Source organism: Pongo abelii, chromosome 7, assembly GCF_028885655.2.
Source record: "Pongo abelii isolate AG06213 chromosome 7, NHGRI_mPonAbe1-v2.0_pri, whole genome shotgun sequence".
NCBI lineage: Eukaryota > Metazoa > Chordata > Mammalia > Primates > Hominidae > Pongo > Pongo abelii.
This window is the reverse complement of record NC_071992.2, coordinates 29,528,682-29,548,295: the sequence shown is the minus strand read 5'-3', so window position 1 is coordinate 29,548,295 and position 19,614 is coordinate 29,528,682. Positions and strand designations below refer to the sequence as shown.

Genomic DNA, 19,614 nt, shown 5'->3' with positions numbered 1-19,614 from the left:
GGCTTCTGGAGAATGTGCCTGCCTGATTCCTTGCCTTTCTCTGAATACTATGTTCATTTAATTAAATAAATAAATATGAGAAATGCTCCTTCAGGTGGAGAGAAAAGGAAAGTCAACATTTCTTGAGGACATATTCTGTGCTGGGTACTTTACCAACTTTATCTCTGTGCTTCCTACCCAGAAGACAGTCATAGATGTAGATGTGTTTCAGCAACTTGCCTTTCTCCATTTTCCTGACTTTGAAACCAAAAAAGCTACTCTGTTGGAGATTTCCACACACTCTAAGGGAGGGAAAGTGGGAATAGAAACTCACATTTCTTTTTTGCTATTTTATTTACATTTAATTTTTTTAACTAAAAAAGTTGTATAAAAGAAACATCTAGACGTGATTTTTAAAGTCTATAATGAACAGTTTATTATCCCCCAAACCTCAGCATCACACAATATACCCATGTAACAAACCTCCACATGTACCCCCTGAATGTAAAATAAAAATTGAAAAAATTTTTAAAGTTATTATCTGTCTTACATCTCTCCACATTCCAAAACTGTCCGCTAACCCACCACCAAGACAATTATTTTCACCCTTTCTTTTGGTAGTTATCTCTATAATATTAAAATATTATGCTTATTCTTTTTTCTTGATATGTCACTTTAGACATTTGTAGACATATTTAGACAAATTTCTTGTTATGATAGAGTTATGAGATTGTGTAGCTCTTATTATGTCCCCCACCCCATCCTCTCAATATAGTTGAATCACTATTTTTTATTTTAAGTTAGCAGTCAGGGTTTACATCATTAAGACTTTTTAAACATTGTTTGTAGCAGAGTCAAGTAGTATGCTATGATTACATTCTCTTTCCTTTGTAGCTTTTTGTTTTTCCTTGAGTTATTAATTGCCCATATTTTCACCTGCATAATGTTCTATACTTCTTTTCAAAGGATTCATTGTATAACCTATCATATCATTTATGTTATCAACCTATGTTTTTCCTAAAGATCTCCCTTTCAGAGCCCTCTATTCTTCTCTAGTTTGGACGGTTATTCCTTAGGTCTGCTGCAAAGGGTCCTCTAAGACTTCTCTTTACTGTGCCTCTGAGTTGCAACCCCATTTCCTGGAATATATGACTTTTTCCATGTGGGTTGATGCTTTTGCTTTGCTGGCCTATTCTCTTATAGTTTTCCAAGACAGTGTGGATGGGAAGTAAATTTTCTGAATCTTTGCATGTATGGCAAACATTTCTCCTGCTCTCATACTTAGCTGATAGATTAACTGGGTACAGAAATGCAGATTGAAGATAATTTTCTCCCATCATTTTAAGATGCATTTGCTTTGGAGACATTCAGTACCATTCTTCTTATTTTTTTTTGGAAGTTTTTCTGTTCTTTTCTTTATGGTTGATGTTCTCAAATTTTAAGATCAAACTCCTACATTTTAGGCCTTTTAAAATTTTTTGTGGCAGGCTCTTGGCAGGTTCTTTTAATTCAGTGACATACACTCTTTAGTTCTGGAAAATTTTCTTATTTATTTGATAATTTCTTTCTATTTTCTCTCCCTCTTTCTGGAATTTCTGCTAATAAGTTATTGAACTTCTGGTTTTATTCCCTAATGTTCTTACCTTTTCTCTGTTAGTCCTCATTTTTTTTCTACTACTTTTTGGGAGATGTCCTCAAGAACATATTCTGGCCTACTGAATGTTTTTTTTTTTACTTATTAATTTTCAAAATCTCTCTATTATTAAATGATTGTTCCTTTTTTTCATAGCAGCTAGTTCTTGTTTTATGGCCTTATAGTTCTCTGAGCATATCAGACTGGTTGTCTGTTCATACTTAAGAATGAGAAACTACAAAAGTTGATTGAAAGGTCCGTGTAGTTTATCACTTTGGGGTGACAGGGAAGAGACTTTGCCATTCCTTTGGGGGACTTCAACCCCACTCAAAACAATTAGTATCTGGAGGTTTTATTCCTTGTAGACTCTTCAGTTTCTCTAAAGAATCATATTTTCCAACCTGAGGGAAAGATGCCCATCAGCAGGTAGGACAAGAGGAAGGGGCTGGAGAACCGACTACCTCATGGTTAGGCTTTCAATTGATACCTCCTTTTCAGCCCTAAATCTCACCCTCACTATTTGGTGCTTAGAGCCCCAAGTCCATGACCTCTTCTGTTCTTTTTCTCCTAAGAATAACCCCTGTCTCTAGCTTAAGGAGTAGGTATTTGACTGCTAGCATTCTGAAGATAGGTGGCTTTCCACCCTATGCCCTCATTTTCCTCTATACCTCACCTTGCCCTCCTCCCTACCTGGTGCCTTCACGTTCTGAGCTACTTCAGAGCTCTGTGGGGGTGATTGATTCTTTTCTCATAGGTATCACTCCTAACTAGAACATTCCTCCTCCTCAGTCCAAAAATAGTCCCGACTCCTCCCACCTCCAAGCCTCCTCTTTTTCCACTGCAACATCCACTCAGTCCCCAAGTTTCATTCATTCTCCCTCTCCAACACCTCTCACATTTACCTGCTTTCATCTTCTCTGCCTTCTCTTCACCTCCACAGCTCAGACCTCTGCTGCCTCTTGCCTGGATCCTTCCAACAGCTTCCCTCTAACAGTCTCTTCCCCATCTCGTGTCCTTCTCTCCTCCAATCAGTTCTGCACCCTCTAGCCACAGAAATCTGATCATCTCATTTCCCTACTGGAAACCTTCATTCAAGTGTAGACTCAGGATGAAATCTAAACTCAAGCACAAGGCCGGGCACGGTGGCTCATGCCTGTAATCCCAGCATTTTGGGAGGCCGAGGCGGGCAGATCACTTGAGGTCAGGAGTTCAAAACCAGCCTGGCCAACACGGTGAAAACCCATCTCTACCAAAAATACAAAATTAGCTGGGCATGGTGGTGCACATCTGTAATCCCAGCTACTCAGGAGGCTGAGGCAGGAGAATGTTGAACCTGGGAGGCAGAGTTTGCAGTGAGTGAGCCAAGATCATGCCACGGCACTCCAGCTTGGGTGACAGAGCAAGACTCTGTCTCAAAACAAAAACAAAACCAAAAACAAACAAACAAATAAACTCAAGCATGGTATACGTGGCCTCCACAGTCAGACCTTCACTTCCCTCTTCAGCCTCACCCTCCCTGAGCTCCTTTTCACCAAACATATTCCATCTCCAGCCATGCTGAACTATTTCTGTTCCTCCATGAAGCCATGCTCTCTCTCACCACCAGCTCTGTGCACACGTTGTTTTTTTCTTTTTCATGAAGCCGAGCTCTCTCTCACCACCAGCTCTGTGCACACATTGCTTTTTCTTTCTTTTTGCAAGAACTCCTACTTATCTTGCAAGTCTCAACTTAGATGTTCCTTCTTACAGAAAGATTTTTTTGTCTCAAGACTAGTTTATACTCCTATCCTTCCCAGTGTATATCGCTAGGGTAGCAATTCTCATTCTGTTTTAGAAGAACCTTTTTACTTGTCCTCACTAAGCTGCAACTTCTTTTGGAGCAGGGACAGTAGGAACAATAGTTTGATTGCTGTTGCATGCACGGTGCGTGGCACATGGTAGGCACTAAGTAAATACTTATTGAACAAATGAATACATGAAATGACTGGAGCTCCACGTCAGGTGCAAAAGGTGAGGTTTGGAAGGGCCAAGCAAATTACTCAAGGTCACCCAGCCGGGATCTGAACTAAGGTCCCTCTGGCTTCACAGCCAAGGAGCCCCTGTTGGGTGAGGGGGTACCTCATCTTTTGAGCTACATTTTCTTTGCTAGTCCCTGGCCTCTGACTCAGAGATGTTGACATTGGCTCCCCTGGCTCAGTGGGCACTGAAGTCCTACGACTCTCAGGGGTAGTTTTTATCTCCAGCTGGCCCGACTTGGGTCTGCCAAGGTCTTGCAGCTGCTTTCCATCAGCCCAGTGCCTGTCATAAGAGACCCCAGCCCTGGAGGGAGCCAGGTGGGGTCACTCCCTTTCTCTACCAGGCTTCTTCAACCTGCCCCTCTTTCTCCTCTCCCTTCCTCAATACCCCATTGGAACATGCATTTTCTCTACCTCTGGCACCCAGAGAGACACAGGCTATGAGAGTTTTGATGGGGGATGCAGGGTGGAAATTGTGAGGGAGGCAGCATTTTGGTGCCCTCACTGATTGCTCCCTTAATGAGCTGTGGTGTGAGTTCCGTTTTGGCCAAATTCACAGGATGCTGCCCTCCTGGGGAGAAGTTGGGGCTGAAAGTTGAGATTATTTTTCAGCTTCTGAAGCAAACATCCACTCAGAAAACATGATGTCACCAAGGATGGTTGGATTACCCTGCAGGGCGCTGGCAGCAAAGACTCCCTCCCATCTCCAGCTCAGCCTCCCTCCAGAGAGGACACATAGAACACTCATTTCCAAACAGTAGCCACGACGCTTCCGAAACGAGGTTCCCAGTGTCTTCTGTGTGTGTGTGTGTGTGATGGAATCCTAGAAACTAGTCATATGAAACAACCCCCATTGCAGATGCTCTGTGAATGCTGTTACTAACCATCTAACTGTCTACACAGCTGGAACCACAGCTAGTTCAGGAAACTTCCCTCTAGTCCAGTCCAACCCAGGGTCTTTCACACAGACCTGAAGGAAGGTGAAGGGTGTGCTAACTTGATGACTGATACTTTGATACTTATTTTGTCTTTGCCAGGCAGCACTGAGATCCAGGAATCCGTGAAGATATTCACTATTTTAAAATATTAAATTTATTCTTTAAAATTATTATTATACATTTTGAGGTGGGATATTGCTCTCTCACCCCAGGCTGGAGTGCAGTGGCATAATCATAGCTCATTGCAGCCTTGACTTCCTGGGCTCAAGCAATCCTTCCTCCTAAGCCTCCTGAGTAGCTGAGACTACAGATGCATGCCGCTAGGCCTGGTTAATTTTTTCAATTTTTGTAAAGACAAGGTCTTGCTGTGTTGCTCAGGCTGGTCTCAAACTCCTGGGCTCAAGTGATCCTCCTGCCTCTGCCTCCCAAAGCACTGGGATTATAGGCGTGAGCTACTGTACCTGGCCAAGAATATTCACTCTTCTTGTTAATATTCTTTCTCATTTCCCTCTTTCACTCCTTTCTTTAGCTTTGACTTCTTCCTCACTTTGGATGTTCCTCTTTCCCCTTTCTCCCTTCCTTCTGCTTCCTCCTCCTTACCCTCTCTCCCCTTAAGCTAATTACTTTTAACCTTTATTTATCCATTATTAAACGCCAGCCCCTCATCCTGCTTAACACCTTATGTGTAGTGTATCATTTCGTCAAAACTCTTATTTTCCATTATGTTTTTTCCCACAGGTATTTTTTTCTCACTGTAAAAAAAAAAAAAAAAAAAAAAAAAGTAGAAAGCACAGGTAAGCAAAAACAAAAAACCACACACAAAACCACAAACTTTAAGTTACCCACAATCACATTGTTGCCATTTTGCTGTAGGTTCTTCCAGATTTCTGTCCAAGAATGAACCCTCCAGAACCTACTAGGAGATTCTTTCCAGGTCAGGAGTCCTGGGTTTGTAGTTCAAGCCCCATCTTGAATGTGCTGTGCAACCTTGAACAGATCACCCCTAACCCTAGTCTCAGTTTATCCAGAGTGCACCTGCATCTTGGGAACAGGCGTGGCTGTGCATTTGATAACCACACCCATTGCCGGTTGGGAGACCAGGTTTTTCTCTCAAGAGAGCTGCAGCCTGTTGCCTTTTGCCACCATTTTGCAAATCAGATCTCAATTCTGGGCCCAACCAGTCACCCCCTCCTGTCCCCTCCAGCCTCACCCTGACTTCTCAGCTTTCACTTTTTTCTGCTGATGGGTTGGAAATTGCTACTCTCCTGTTTTCTCTCCACCTGCACTAACAAACCCCAAGTGCTGCCCCCAGCACGATTCCCTGGTTCCCGGGTCCTCTGCCAGGTGCAGGTGCTGTGGCTTCATGTTCAAAGGATTCTGGGCACGGCGCTTTCTTCCTTGATGTGCCCAGCGAGGCTGCAGGGATGGGAGGCTCCTCTCCTGTGCGGCTCAGGCTGTTTTTCTCCCCAGAGCCTTGTGGCCAAGTTTCCGTGGCCCTGTGCTCTGGACCCTGGGCCAGGGCTGTGCTGTGGGCAGCCTTGAGGCTCTGGGTTCCATGCCGGTTCTCGACAGGAAGGCCTTTCATGTGGGTGCCAGCTGGCCTCTGGGCCCAGCTTAGGGCCTGGCAGGGCCTGAGGAGTGAGAGCTGCGAGTGTGAAAAACACTTTCTGTTTGGGAGCTGGTTGGTGGGAAGGAAAGACAAGAGGGAGGGGGACAGGCCGGTCAAAGAGCTTACCCAGGCTTAGAGGAGCAAGGCCAAGGTGCCTCTGTAGAAATGAGATGATCCAGCCTTTCCTCCCCAAAAAGAGGTCTTGGCAGAGACACAAGGAAGCAAAGTCTGTTGGGTGGGGATGGAAAACACTTTCCCAAGCCTGCCTTCACTCCCTCCCTCCCTCGGGCTCGCTGAGCCTAATCAGGTCAAGCATGCAACTCCCTGCCAGACACTGCGGCATTGTTTAAAGCCGCTGCCTCCCCAGTACCCTCTCCCCACCGAACTGAGTTCTGACAAAGGAGGCCCTGAGGGACAGGCCTGAGAGGACAGAGACCCAAGGTCCAGGGACGCAGGGTCACTCCCCTGTGGCTCACTCTCCTTCCCACTGGTTATTATTTTTCTACCCTGGACCCCAGGGAGAAAAGGAGCCAGGCCCTGGCAAACCTGAAGACTGTTTGTGTTGACATAAAGGCACTTTCTGAGCAAACAGCCCTGAAAGGTCAGCAGGAACCCCAGGCAACGCCAGGACTGGGCAGCGGGTTTGGGAGGTGTGGAGAGAAAGGAAACTGTGGGCCACTTGGGGTCGGATGACTTCACCAGAAGAAGAAGAGCCGGCCAGGCTGCAGGGAGGGGGCTTCCTGGAGATGGAGCCCTGGAAGACCTTGGCTACTCCATAAAACTTAAATAGGACTTGAAGTCAGTTGTTTATCTGCCTTCCAGAACACCAATGGCATGGGAGAGAAGCTGGCGCCCAAGGCAGGACCCAAGTGAGCCCGGTGTCTGGGGCAGGATCTGCCACTACACTTGGCTTTCTCACTCTAGGCCTCAGTTTGCTTGGGAAACCAAAGGAGAATTTCAAGTGTCCTACTCACACACATTCTAGCCTTTCAGGAAACATTTACTGAGCATACATCACCCACCTGATAGGGGGCTAAGCCTGGGAATGGTTTCAGAGATGAGTAGCACAAGGTCTCAGATAAGGTGACCCATTTTCCCTGTTTGCCTGGGCCTCCCAGTTTTAGCACTGAACATCCCTTGGCTCAGAAAGCCCAGGAAACCCCTTGGTTTTGGGCATACTTGGTTGGTTGGTCACCCTAGCATCAGTCATCAAGCAGCTCATGATCTGCAAACAATGGTAGACATTCGAGTGGTATAACAGAGGGTGCACAGGCATGGGAGCTCAGGTGAGCTCAGCTCTCTGCCTCACCTGAGCTCCCACGCCTGTGCACCCTCTATTGGCTATGATCACACCACTGCACTCCAGCCTGGGTGACAAAGCAAGACCTTGCCACTAAAAAAAAAGAGAAAGAAAAGAAAGAAAGAGAGAAAGGGAAAGAAAGAGGAAGGAAGGCAGGAAGGAAGTAAAGAAAAAGCTACTTTTTGAATGAAAGAATGAAAAAGCATCTCTTAGCTAGGAAATGTCTTACCATGATGACACCTGTGTTCAATGGGGAACTATGAGAACATTTTTTAAAAATCTACTGTACTGAGGCATAATTTACATATAATACAATGCATACACTTCAATGTAGACTTTGATGAATTTTGACAAATGTATACATTCATGTAACTGTTACATCAATCAAAATATTTATAGCACCCCAGAAACTTCCCTATTTCTCTATTGTAGTCAATCCCATCCTAACTATCCCATCCCAGGTAACCACTTACCTGATTTCTGTAACTATAGATTCTTTTTAGTTGTTCTAGAACATCCTCTCAATGGAATAATACAGTCTGTACTCTTTTGAGTGTGACTTCCTCTACTCAACGTGCTTTTGAAATTTATCCAAGTTGGTTTGCATATCACTAGTTTGTTCTTTTTTTCTTTTAAACCGGTGAGTATGGCTTTATCATAATTTTTCCATGCATTTGCCTATTGATGAACATTTGACTTGTTTCCAGTTTTTTGCTATTATGGACAATGCTGTTATGAATAGTATGTACAAATTTTGGTATAGATAAATGTTTTCATTTCTCTTGGGTAAACACCCAGAAGCGAAATTGCTGGATCATAGGTTAAGTATGTGTTCAGATTTATCGGAAATCACCTAACTTTTCCAAAAGGGTTGTACCACTTTACAATTTCACCATTAATGCACGAGAGTTCTAGTTGCTCCACATTCTCACAACATTTGGTATTGTTGGTTTTTGAAATTTTAGCCATTCTAGTGGTATCTCAGAGTGGTTTCATTTGCATTTCCTTGATGATTAATGAAGTTGGAACACTTTTTCATGTGCTTACGTGGTCATTCATATACTTTCTTTTGCAAAATGTCTGTTCATGTCTTTCATCTTTTTTTTTTTTTTTTTTTTTTGAGGTGGAGTTTTGCTCTGTTGCTCAGGCTGGAGTTCAGTGGTGCTATCTCGGCTCACTGCAACTTCCACCTCCTGGGTTCAAGCGATTCTCCTGCCTCAGCCTTCCGAGTAGCTGGGACTACAGGAGCCCACCACCATGCCCAGCTAATTTTTGTATTTTTAGTAGAGACAGGGTTTCACCATGTTGGCCAGGCTGTTCTTGAACTCCTGGCCTCCAGTGATTGGCCTGCCTTGGCCTCCCAAAGTGCTGGGACTTTCACCCATTTTTAATTTGAGCTGCATGTCTTTTTCTTTTTTTCTTTTTTCTTTTTTTTATTATACTTTAAGTTCTAGGGTACATGTGCACAATGTGCAGGTTTGTTAATTGAGGTGTATGAGTTCTTTATGTATCCTGAAAGCAAGTCCTTTGTCTCATATATGTATTGCAAATATTTTCTCTTATCCTGGGATTTTTTTTCTTTTCATGTTCTTAAAAGGATATTTTAAAGAATAGAGGACTTTAATTTTGATATAATCCAATTTATCAAGATTTTTCTCTTATGGCTTGTGACTTTCATGACCATATTTCTTAAAGTCATGAAAATTATGTATTTTTAAAGAAGTTTTATAGATTTAGTTTTTACATTTAGGTTTGTAGTCCATATCAGATGAATTTTTGTGTATTATATGAGGTAATATCAAAGTTTGTTTTTTGCATATAAAAATCATTTGTTGAAAAGACTTTTCTTTCCCTGTTGAAATCATTGGTATCTTTGGGGAAAATCAATTGATTTATATGTGTAAATCTGTTTCTGGATCTCAATGTGGTTCAATTGATCTATATGTCTGTCCTTACACCATTATCTCATTGTTTTAATTACTGCCGCTTTAGAGTAAGTCTTTTTTTTCTTTTTGAAATTTTAAATTTTTATTTTTTGTAGAGTTGGGGTCTCAATATATTGTCCAGGCTGGTCTGGAACTTTTGGGATCAAGTGATCCTCCTGCCCGAGCCTCCCAAAGTGCTGGGATTGCAGGTGTGAGCCTCCATGACTGACCTAGAGAACATCTGGATATCATGTAGTATAGGCCCTCCAACTGAACTCTTCTTCAAAATTCTGTGGATTTTCTAGATCCTTTGCACTTTTATATACATTTATAGAATCAGTTTTGTCAGTTTCTTTAAAAAGAAGGCTGCTGAGGTCTGGCACAGTGACTTATGCCTGTAATCCCAACAACTCATGAAGCTGAGATGGGAGGGTCACTTGAGCCCAGGAGGTCGAGGTTGCAGTGGGCTATGATCATGCCACTGCACTCCAGCCTGGGTGACAGAGCAAGACTTTGTCACTTAAAAAAAAGAAAGAAAGAAAAAGAAGGCTGCTCGGATTTTGATTGGAAATGTGTAGGATATGTAGAAGAGTATAGGGAAATGAACGTCTTTTTTTTTTTTTTTTTTTTTTGAGACGGAGTCTGGCTCTGTCGCCCAGGCTGGAGTGCAGTGGCTCGATCTCGGCTCACTGCAAGCTCTGCCTCCTGGGTTCACACCATTCTTCTGCCTCAGCCTCCCAAGTAGCTGGGACTGCAGGCACCTGCCACCACGCCCAGCTAATTTTTTGTATTTTTAGTAGAGACAGGGTTTCACCGTCTTAGCCAGGATGGTCTCGATCTCCTGACCTCATGATCCGCCTGTCTCGGCCTCCCAAAGCGCTGGGATTACAGGCATGAGCCACTGCGCCCAGCCATGAACGTCTTATTAATGTGAGTTTTCTTATACATGAACCTGAGAGAGAGAGAGAGAGAGAGAGAGAGAGAGAGAGAGAGAGATATACCACCATATATATGTATACCACTATATATATATATACCACCATATATATATATATATATATATACCACCATATATATATATATATATATATATACCACTATATATATCTCTCTCTGTTTATAAAGATATTTAGAAATTTCAGCAATGTTCTGTAGTTTTTACTATAAAGGTCATGCCCATCCTTTACTAAATTCGTTCCTATATATTTTATATTTTTATGCTATTGCTAAATGATTACTTAATTTTAATTGATTAATTAAAATTAATTATGATATTATGCAACCATCACCATAATATCATTTTAGAACATTTTCGTCACCTCAAAAAGAAACCTCATGCCCAATGATAGTCATTCTCCATTCCCATCCCCGCCCCTGGCAATGACTAATCTACCTTCTGTCTTTCTAGATTTGCCTCTTCTGGACAATTCATATAAATAGAATCATAAAACATGTAAACAAAAACAAACTGCCCAGGCTCAGTTGTTCACCTGTAATCTCAAAGGGCCTATAATCTCAGCACTTTGGGAGGCTGAGGCAGGAGGATCACTCGAGGCCAATAGTTTGAGATCAGCAGTTTGAGACCAGCCTGGGCAAGAGTGAGACTCTGTCTCTACAAAAAAAAAAAAAAAAAAATTAGCCAGGTGTGTTGGTAGGCACCTGTAGTGCTAGCTACTTGGGAGGCAGAGGCAAGAGGATTGCCTGAGCTCAGAAGTTTGAGGCTGCAGTGAGCCTTGTCACTGCACTCCAGCCTGGGCAACAGAGTGAGACTCTGTCTCCAAAAAATTTAAAAACAAAACAAAAAATACTGATTCAAAGATTTCATTTCATTGTTTCTGATCTCTACTATTTCTGATGAGATTCAGTGGTTTTTAATAACAGTGTTCCTGGCGGGTGTTCCTGCATATGCTGGTAAGAGTATATGTGGCATATTTTCCATAGAATGAAGTTGGAAGAATAAGGCTGGAGGATATTCAGTGGGAGAGAACTACCTCTGCTAAGCAGTGACTCTGAGTCCAGGCATAAAATATACTCTGTATGTGCTTTTATTTTCTAGCTGTTTTAAATATTTTCTCTTGGCCAGGCATGATGGCTCATGCTTGTAATCCCACCATTTTGGAAGGCCAAGGTGGAAGGATTGCTTGAGGCCAGGAGCTCGAGACCAGCCTCAGAAACACAGCAAAACCTTGTCTCTACAAAAAAATTTAAAATTAGCCAGGCATGGTGGCATGTGCCTTTAGTCCCAGCTACTTGGGAGGCTGGGGCAGGAGGATTGCTTGAGCCCAGGAGTTCAAGGCCACAGTGAGCTATGATCATGCCACTGCACTCCAGCCTGGGCAAAATTTTGTCTCAAAAAAAAAAAAAATTAAAATAAAAAAAAACTTTATTCCTGGTTTTGAGCAGTTTGAGTAGTAGTGCATAAATGTGTTTTTTGTTTGTATCTATCCTCAAAGGTTTTTTTTGAGTGTCCAATTTCATGTGTGTTAGAACATTTGATATTTTCCCATATGCCCATGAAGTTCTGTTTATTTTTCTACTGTATTTTTTCTTTATTCTTTAGTGTGGATAGATTCTCTTGATTTGTCTTCAACTTTATGGCTTTTTTCATTTCCAATGTGCCATTAAATTCATTCAATAAATGTTTTAATTTATTTATTGTAATTTTCAATTTTAGAATTTCCATTTGTTCTTTTTTATAATTCCCAATTCTCTGCTGAGATTCCCTATTTTGTCACTCATTATGACCATATTTTCCTTTAGTTCTTTGAACATATTATCATATTTTAGTGTTTGTCTGCTAATATTTAGGTTACCTCTGGATTAGTTTCTATTGCCTAAATTTTTCTTGACAATGGGTCACATTTTTCTGTTTTTTTTTCCTATAGTTAGTAATTTTTTATTTGCTATTGTGTGTCAGTTCTCTAAATGTGTCAATGACATGCTTTAGAAACTATGGAGTCTGTTATTTACCCGTGAAGAACATTAATTTTTGGTCTAGCATACACTTCAGTCACTAGCTGATCCCCTTGAACTTGTCTTGACTGTATTTTATGCTTTGTTATGGCAAATCTGTGAAAAACCCAGACCCTCTAACTTCATAGCACTCAATCTCCAAACTCAGATTTATTTCAGGGCTTGGTTTTAGTTAGTTAGTTTGTTTTTAGGGTGGCTCTATAATAGGCTATACTCTAGGGTGTAGTCCTTACTCCTAAAGCACAGCTTCTGTGATGTCTCAGTCTGATGCCTGAGATATTAGCAAGGTGTTAATGGCATCTCTCCATTCTGGCTGGTCTGGATCTCCAATATCCCCAGGGCTTCTTTATCTCTTATATTTAGTTCAATTCGTAACTCCTTATTGGCCTCTCTGGTAATCCTACACGGTCTTACCTTGTGCATGTACAGGCAAACAGTCATCTAAGACCCCATGGGTGACCCAAACCTACAACTGTAGGGCCCCTTCCTTGCACATCTCTCTCTTCTTCACAATGCCTTGCCCTTCAGATTCCAGTTGCTTCGGCTACCCCAAACTCTGAATTCTTGACTCCCCAGCTCAGCAAGGGGTCATCTCCTAGTAGGCCATCTATAGGCACAAATCTCTGTCTTTCTGTGATCAACTTTCACTCCTCCTCCATGTCCTCTGCTATCCTGGATGGGCCAAGTTCACAGATTAGGTCATAAACCACCTGTACATACCAAATTATCATGGAGGTAAGCTCCTTGCTGATCACAGTACTTCTTACTCCCATACACTCCCCTAATTCTGCTTCTCAACTGTCCATTTCCTCAACTCCCTGCTCATTCCTTTCTTCTTCAACACATGGTTTTCCTCACCTTACTTTCTTTCCTAGGATATTAAAATAGGATAAAATATGTCATTACTGTATTTTAAAAATTATTATTTTTTAAATTTCTTGTTTCTTGGGCCATATGAATATGTATCTCTATATCTCTGTGTAGATCAGTTTGTATATCTATGAGCACATGGCAGGTGTTCCTGCATATGCTGGTAAGAGTGTATGTGGCATATTTTCCGTAGAATGAAGTTGGAAGAATAAGGCTGGAGGGTATTCAGTGGGAGAGAACTACCTTTGCTAAGCAGTGACTCTGAGTCCAGGCATAAAATATACTCTTTACGTAGAAATCTGATTTAATCCTCATTATTCCCCTATGAAGTAAGGATTCTTACTTTCATTTTTCAGAAAGAAAACAGAGGCTTAATGAGGCAAAGGTAACATATCCAAGACCACACAGCTGGTAAGCAACAGAGCAAGGATTCAAACTGTGAACCCAAAATATCTGAGACAGGTCTCAGTTAATTTAGAAAGTTTATTTTGTCAAGGTTAAGAATGCACCCGTGACATAGCCTCAGGAGGTCCTGATGACTTGTGCCCAAAGTGTTCGGATACAGCTGGCTTTTACACATTTTATGGAGACATAATTCATCAATCGATACCTGTAAGACGTACATTGGTTCTATCTGGAAGGGTAGAACAACTTGAAGGAGGGGCTTCCAGGTCATAGGTAGATTTAAACACTTTCTGGTTGGCAATTGGTTGAAAGAGTTATTATCAGTAGAAAGGAATATCTGGATTACAAGAAGTGGTTGTAGAGACCTAGTTTTTATCATGCAGATCAAGCCTCCAAGTAGCAGGCTTTAGACAGAATGGACCGTAAATGTTTCTTATCAGACTTAAAATCTGTGTTGATATTAATGCTGAGGGGTATAATGAGGCATGTCCAACCCCCACTTCTATCATGGCCTGACCGAGATTTCTATGTAATTCTAGAATGCCCTTGGCTGAGAGGAGTGATCCATTTAGATAGTTAGGGGAGCTTTAGAATTTTATATATATTGTTTACAAAACCAACATCTCTCCAGCTCAAATCAGAACTCTTTCCACTCTATAATAGTCTCTCCCCAGAAAGAGTCAGTTAAGAAATGTGATCAAAAGGTACATAGTTCCCTGACTCATGAAGTTGGAATTTTAAACTCTGTAAAATATTTGAAGATATTTATTCTGAGCCAAATATGAGTGACTATGGCCGCAGGCACAGTCTCAAGAGGTCATAAGAACATGTGCCCAATGTTGTCAGGCTACAGTTTGGTTTCATACATTTTAGGATGACTTAAGACATTAATCAATACATATAAGGTATACATTGGTTTGATCCAGAAAGTCAGGATAACCTAAAGTTGGGGAGGGGTTTCAGGTCATAGGTGGATAAAGATTTTCTTTTCTTTTCTTTTCTTTTTTTGAGACAGAGTCTCTCTCTGTTCCCCAGGCTGGAGTGCAGTGGCATGATCTTGGCTCACTACAGCCTCTGCCTCCTGGGTTTAAGTGGTTCTCTGCCTCAGCCTCCCAACTTGCTGGGACTACAAGTGCACACCACCATACCCGGCTAATTTTTGTATTTTTTTGTAGAGACAGGGTTTTGCCGTGTTGGCTGAGCTGGTCTCGATCTCCCGGCCTCAAGTGATCCACCTGCCTCGGCCTCTCGAGGTGCTGGGATTACAGGCATGGGCCACCATACCTGGCCTAGATTAAGATTTTCTGATTGAAAGAGTTAAGTTATTATCTAAAGACCTGGAATCAGTAGAAAGGAGTGTCTGGGTTAAGATAAGGGGTTGTGAAGGCCAACATTCTTATTATGTAGATGAAGCTTCCAGGCAGCAGGCTTCAGAGAGAATAGATTGTAATTTTTTTTTAATCAGGCTTAAAAAGATACCAGACAGTTAATTTTCTCGTGGATCAGGGAAAGATCTGGAAAGGAAAGAGGATTCTCTACAGAATGTAGATTTTCCCCACCAGAGACAGATTTGCAGGATCATTTCAAAATTCATAACAGATATATATTTGGGGTAAAATACATTGATTTCTTTCAGGACCTGCTGTCACGTGATGTATCTTATTGCTACAAATAGTCTGTTCTATCAGTTTTTTTTTTTTTTTTTTTTTTTTTTTGAGATGGAGTTCACTCCTGTTGCCCAGGCTGGAGTGTAATGACGTGATCTCAGCTCACCACAACCTTCACCTCCCAGGTTCAAGCGATTCTCCTGCCTCAGCCTCCCGAGTATCTGGGATTACAGGCATGTGCCACCACACCCAGATAATTTTGTATTTTTAGTAGAGACAGGGGTTTCTCCATGTTGGTCAGGCTGATCTCAAACCCCCGACCTCAGGTGATCCACCCAAAGTGCTGGGATTACAGGTGTGAGACACCTTACATGGCCTGTTCTATCAGTTTTAAGATCTCTGTTTTAATGTTAATGCTGGTGGTTGTGCTTGAATTCCAAAGGGAGGAGGGTATAATGAGGTATGTCCAACTCCCCCTTCCCATAACGGCTGAACTGGTTTTTCAGGTTAATTTTGGAATGACCTTGGCTGAGAGGAGGGCTCCATTCCTTTATTTAGGGGGTTTGGAACTTTATTTTTGGTTTACAGAATGAAAGACAGGAGATACATAGGGAAGTAGACTCATGGTCTGGCATTGTCTTATTGGAACTGCTGGATCTTAGGGGTCTTTTATGATAACCACCTACATGAAACCTGAGTGATCTGGGAGGCTTTGTGATCAGGCACTGGTGAATGTAAGGGTGGGAGAAATTAGTTGAGAGGATCAGAGATTTGAGTAATTAAGAAGTGCAGAAGGGAATCATAAGACACACAAGGAAATGGGCCCAAGGTCTAGGAGGAAAAGGGATTGAGGATGAAGTCAGAAGGAAGAACAGAACCCTCACATGACAAAAGGGCTATTTGTGCACTGAAATTTACAGGAATTGCCAGAGGTAGGATTAATGTAGCAGACGGAGGGACTTCCCAAAAGAGACAGCGGTTCACTGGGTGCAACCAGCCTGCCCTTGGCTCCACAGGGGCTGCCAACGTGCGCTATAATCAGGATGAAACAAGCAGTCAGGCTGGAAACATTAGCATGTTAGGAAAGTATATTGAAATGAACATGGTGTCATGACAAGCACAAAAAGAAGGGAATCAGTTTGAAAAAGAGAAGAAAGTAAAAGGAAGTAAGAATCTCTCTGAGATTCTGCCACTCTGGCCAAGGAAGTAAGACTGGGGTTGGGGTGGGGTCCAGATGCATGATCCCTAGAAAGCTGTACTTTCTAATGAGGACTGATGAATTCCTAGGCTTTCCCCAAACTGGATTAAATGTAAATACTCCTTGCTTTGGAAAGGCAGCCTGCCTTCTTTACTTTTTTATATTTTAAAATATAAATGATTGCTTAAATTTCACAAAATTCAAAAGGGGCAGAAGAGTATACAGGGAAAAGTTGCTCTCCCTTCTATATCTGATCTTCAGTTCCCTTTTCCAAAGGCAGCTGCTATTACCAGGCTTTTATGGATCTTTTCAAAGGTAGTCTCAGCATTTAAAAACATCTATGCATATGGCCTGGCGTGGTGGCTTATGCCTGTAATCCCAGCACACTGGGAGTCTAAGGAGGGAGGATCACTTCATGCTGGGAGGTTGAGACTAGCCTGAGCAACATACAGAGACCTCCTCTCCAAAGAAAATTAAAAAATTAGCCAGGCATGGTGGTGTGTGCCTATAGCCAGGTGGAGATGGGAGGACCCCTTGAGCCCAGGAGTTTGAGGCTGCAGTGAGCTATGATCTTGCCACTGCACTACAGCCTGGGTGACAGAACGAGACCCTGTCTTGTAAAAAAAAAATTTTTAAACTGTATATATTTATACTTTCATACAAATGATAGCTCTTTTGCACATTGCTTTTTAAAACTTTTTAACTTTTTAAATGTATTTTTGAAATTATTCCTTATCAGTACATAAAGAGCTGTCTTATTACTTTTTAACAGCCACATAATTTTCCATCTTAGAAATGTATCATAATTTAGGTAGCCTCCTGTTAATGGAAATTTAGGTTAATTTACAATCTTTTGCTATTACAGACTGCTTCAATACATATCCTTGAACATACGTCACATCATGTGTGTGAGAGAAAGAGGGAGACAGAGAGGCAGAGAGATACAGAAGGAGAGAATGAGAGAGAGAAGACGTGAAGATGCAGAGTCAAGGGCACGAGCGTTTTGAGATGTGGAGAATGTTTGCCCCCCTTCTTTAAATGTGCGCTGGCTGCTCATGTGCTGACTAGGGGGGGCTGGCCTGTGGACTCCCTGACTGATGGGAGGAAACTGTCAGAGATACCAAGATATACGCTGTTTGTCTCACTTCTTGCGACAACACGGTGAGGCATGGAGGTGAGTAATTCTTGTATTTTATCCCACAGTGTTAAGATAAGAAGGGGCTAGAAATTCCAAAGTAACACAGTGACTTCTGATCAGTCTCTTGGGTATGCTAATACTGGAAAAGCTAGCCTCTCTGGATAACAGATACAGATATTTGGTCTCTAGAAGTAAGTCGTTTAAAAAAATCTTTATTGTATTTATTATTTTGGTAGAGATGAGGTCTTGCTATGTTGTCCAGGCTGGTCTTGAATTCCTGGCCTCAAGCAATCCTCCTGGGTCAACTTCCCAAAGTGCTAAGATTACCGGCTTGAGCCACCGTGCCCAGCCTAGAAGTTGTGCTCGTGATAAATACATAAACCGCCTTTCTGGCCCACACTAGTCTTTAGGATGGGCCCAGGATCCTCTGCTAGGTCCGGCCCAGCCTAAGTATAGCTGAGAGAGCACCGGGCCTCCCACCCCGCTAGGTTCTGTGAGGACCTGGGGCCCTGCAAGGACCCAGCTGGGCCATCCCCAAACACATGGTTCCCAGATTCTAGAACAATTAGGTGTTTTCTCGATGCTCACACACGCACATCCAAACACAACAGCACTTGTGTTTTCAAAGACAGGGCCTTGGTAATCCTGTCCTCCCACCCAGATCTGCCCTCTGCGCTGTGGGGAGATTATAAGATATGAGTGGGTCACAGCTCAGTGCATTTCCAGCATTGCATTGGGTCACTGGCTTAGCTTGGAACCGGCTCAGGATAATCATGCTTTTCATCAGCCACTCCTGTTTCCCTTCCTCGTTCCTCTTCCTTGTGAACTTCCACCCCCAGCCTGGCATAAAGCCCTTTCACTCTCAGCATTCTAGGTTCTCGGGAAACAAAAGTAATTCCCACTGTCTCCACAAGCCCGCCCTTCTGTCGGAACTGGGGGTCCTTAGACTCTGGACCCAGAGAGTGGCTGCATTTCCTGTGGACACTTCCGGAACTGGTTTATCAAATCTCACTTCTTGGGATGCTTTTGGACTGCCTGGACACAAACACTCCTCCCAGACTCCGCTTTGGATTTTCGGGCCTGTTCTGATTGACTTGCTGTGGTCACTAATATTTTCAGGATATTTCCCATGGAATTCCAGGTTCTAAGGAGGTGCCTTGGGGGCTGCTACAGAGAGCCTCTTTAAACACAGAGCTCCCCAGCCCCTTCTTATAAAACACTGTGAACTATATCATACTTTTAGAAAAGAACAAAAACATACGCATATATGTACAGTTGAAAAATAATTATAAAACCAATACCTGTGTAACTTTCACCCAGGTCAAGAAGTAAAATATTGTCAGAACCATAAAAGCCCCCTGTGTGGCCCTCCCTAATCTACTTTAGATGTTTAAAGTTGCAGCTAAGAGCTCCCTTCCTAAGCAAGTCTGAAAAATGCTGGGTTAAGGGATTCCTTCCTGAATGCCCCTATAGCCATATTCACTATTGAATTTTGTATGTTCCTGTTTTCTCTCCAGGTCTCAGAGGCTCTGAAACCTTGCTCTCTCCCTACCCCTGACCTCTACCTCCCAGGCTCAAGCAATCCTCTCACCTCAGCCTCCCGAGTAGCTGGGACTATAGGCACTTGCCACCATGCCTAGCTAACTTTTTTATTGTTTGTAGAGACAGAATCTCACTATGTTGCCCAGGCTGGTCTTGAACTCCTGCACTCAAGCAATCCTCCTACCTCAGCCTCCCAAAGTACTGGGATTACAGGTGTGAATCACTGCACCTGGCAGTTTTTTTTTTTTTTTTTTTGCCAATATCAAGGACTTCCAGTTTTTTTTCTTTATATTTATCTGTTGCTTTGTATTCACTTTCGCCCTCCTTCCCCATCATAAGTCGTCACTGACCATCTATCATGAATACAACAAATCATTCCCTCCTGAAGATGGAATAATTGTGGAGTACAAACCATACACAGGCCACTAATTACAGGGACAGACTGGTTACAGAATCCTGTTCTGTTTATCATTTTTCATTAT

General features: G+C 42.4%; 1 long non-coding RNA gene across 1 annotated transcript; it reads left to right on the top strand.

The window, feature by feature from the left end:
- The first annotated feature begins 6,814 nt into the window (after window positions 1-6,814).
- On the top strand, window positions 6,815-19,135 carry LOC134761845 (uncharacterized). The gene is made up of 4 exons (XR_010140999.1): window positions 6,815-7,043; window positions 13,599-13,653; window positions 17,318-17,626; window positions 18,457-19,135. It is a non-coding gene; the product is annotated as an uncharacterized LOC134761845 (long non-coding RNA).
- Window positions 19,136-19,614: the final 479 nt, after the last annotated feature.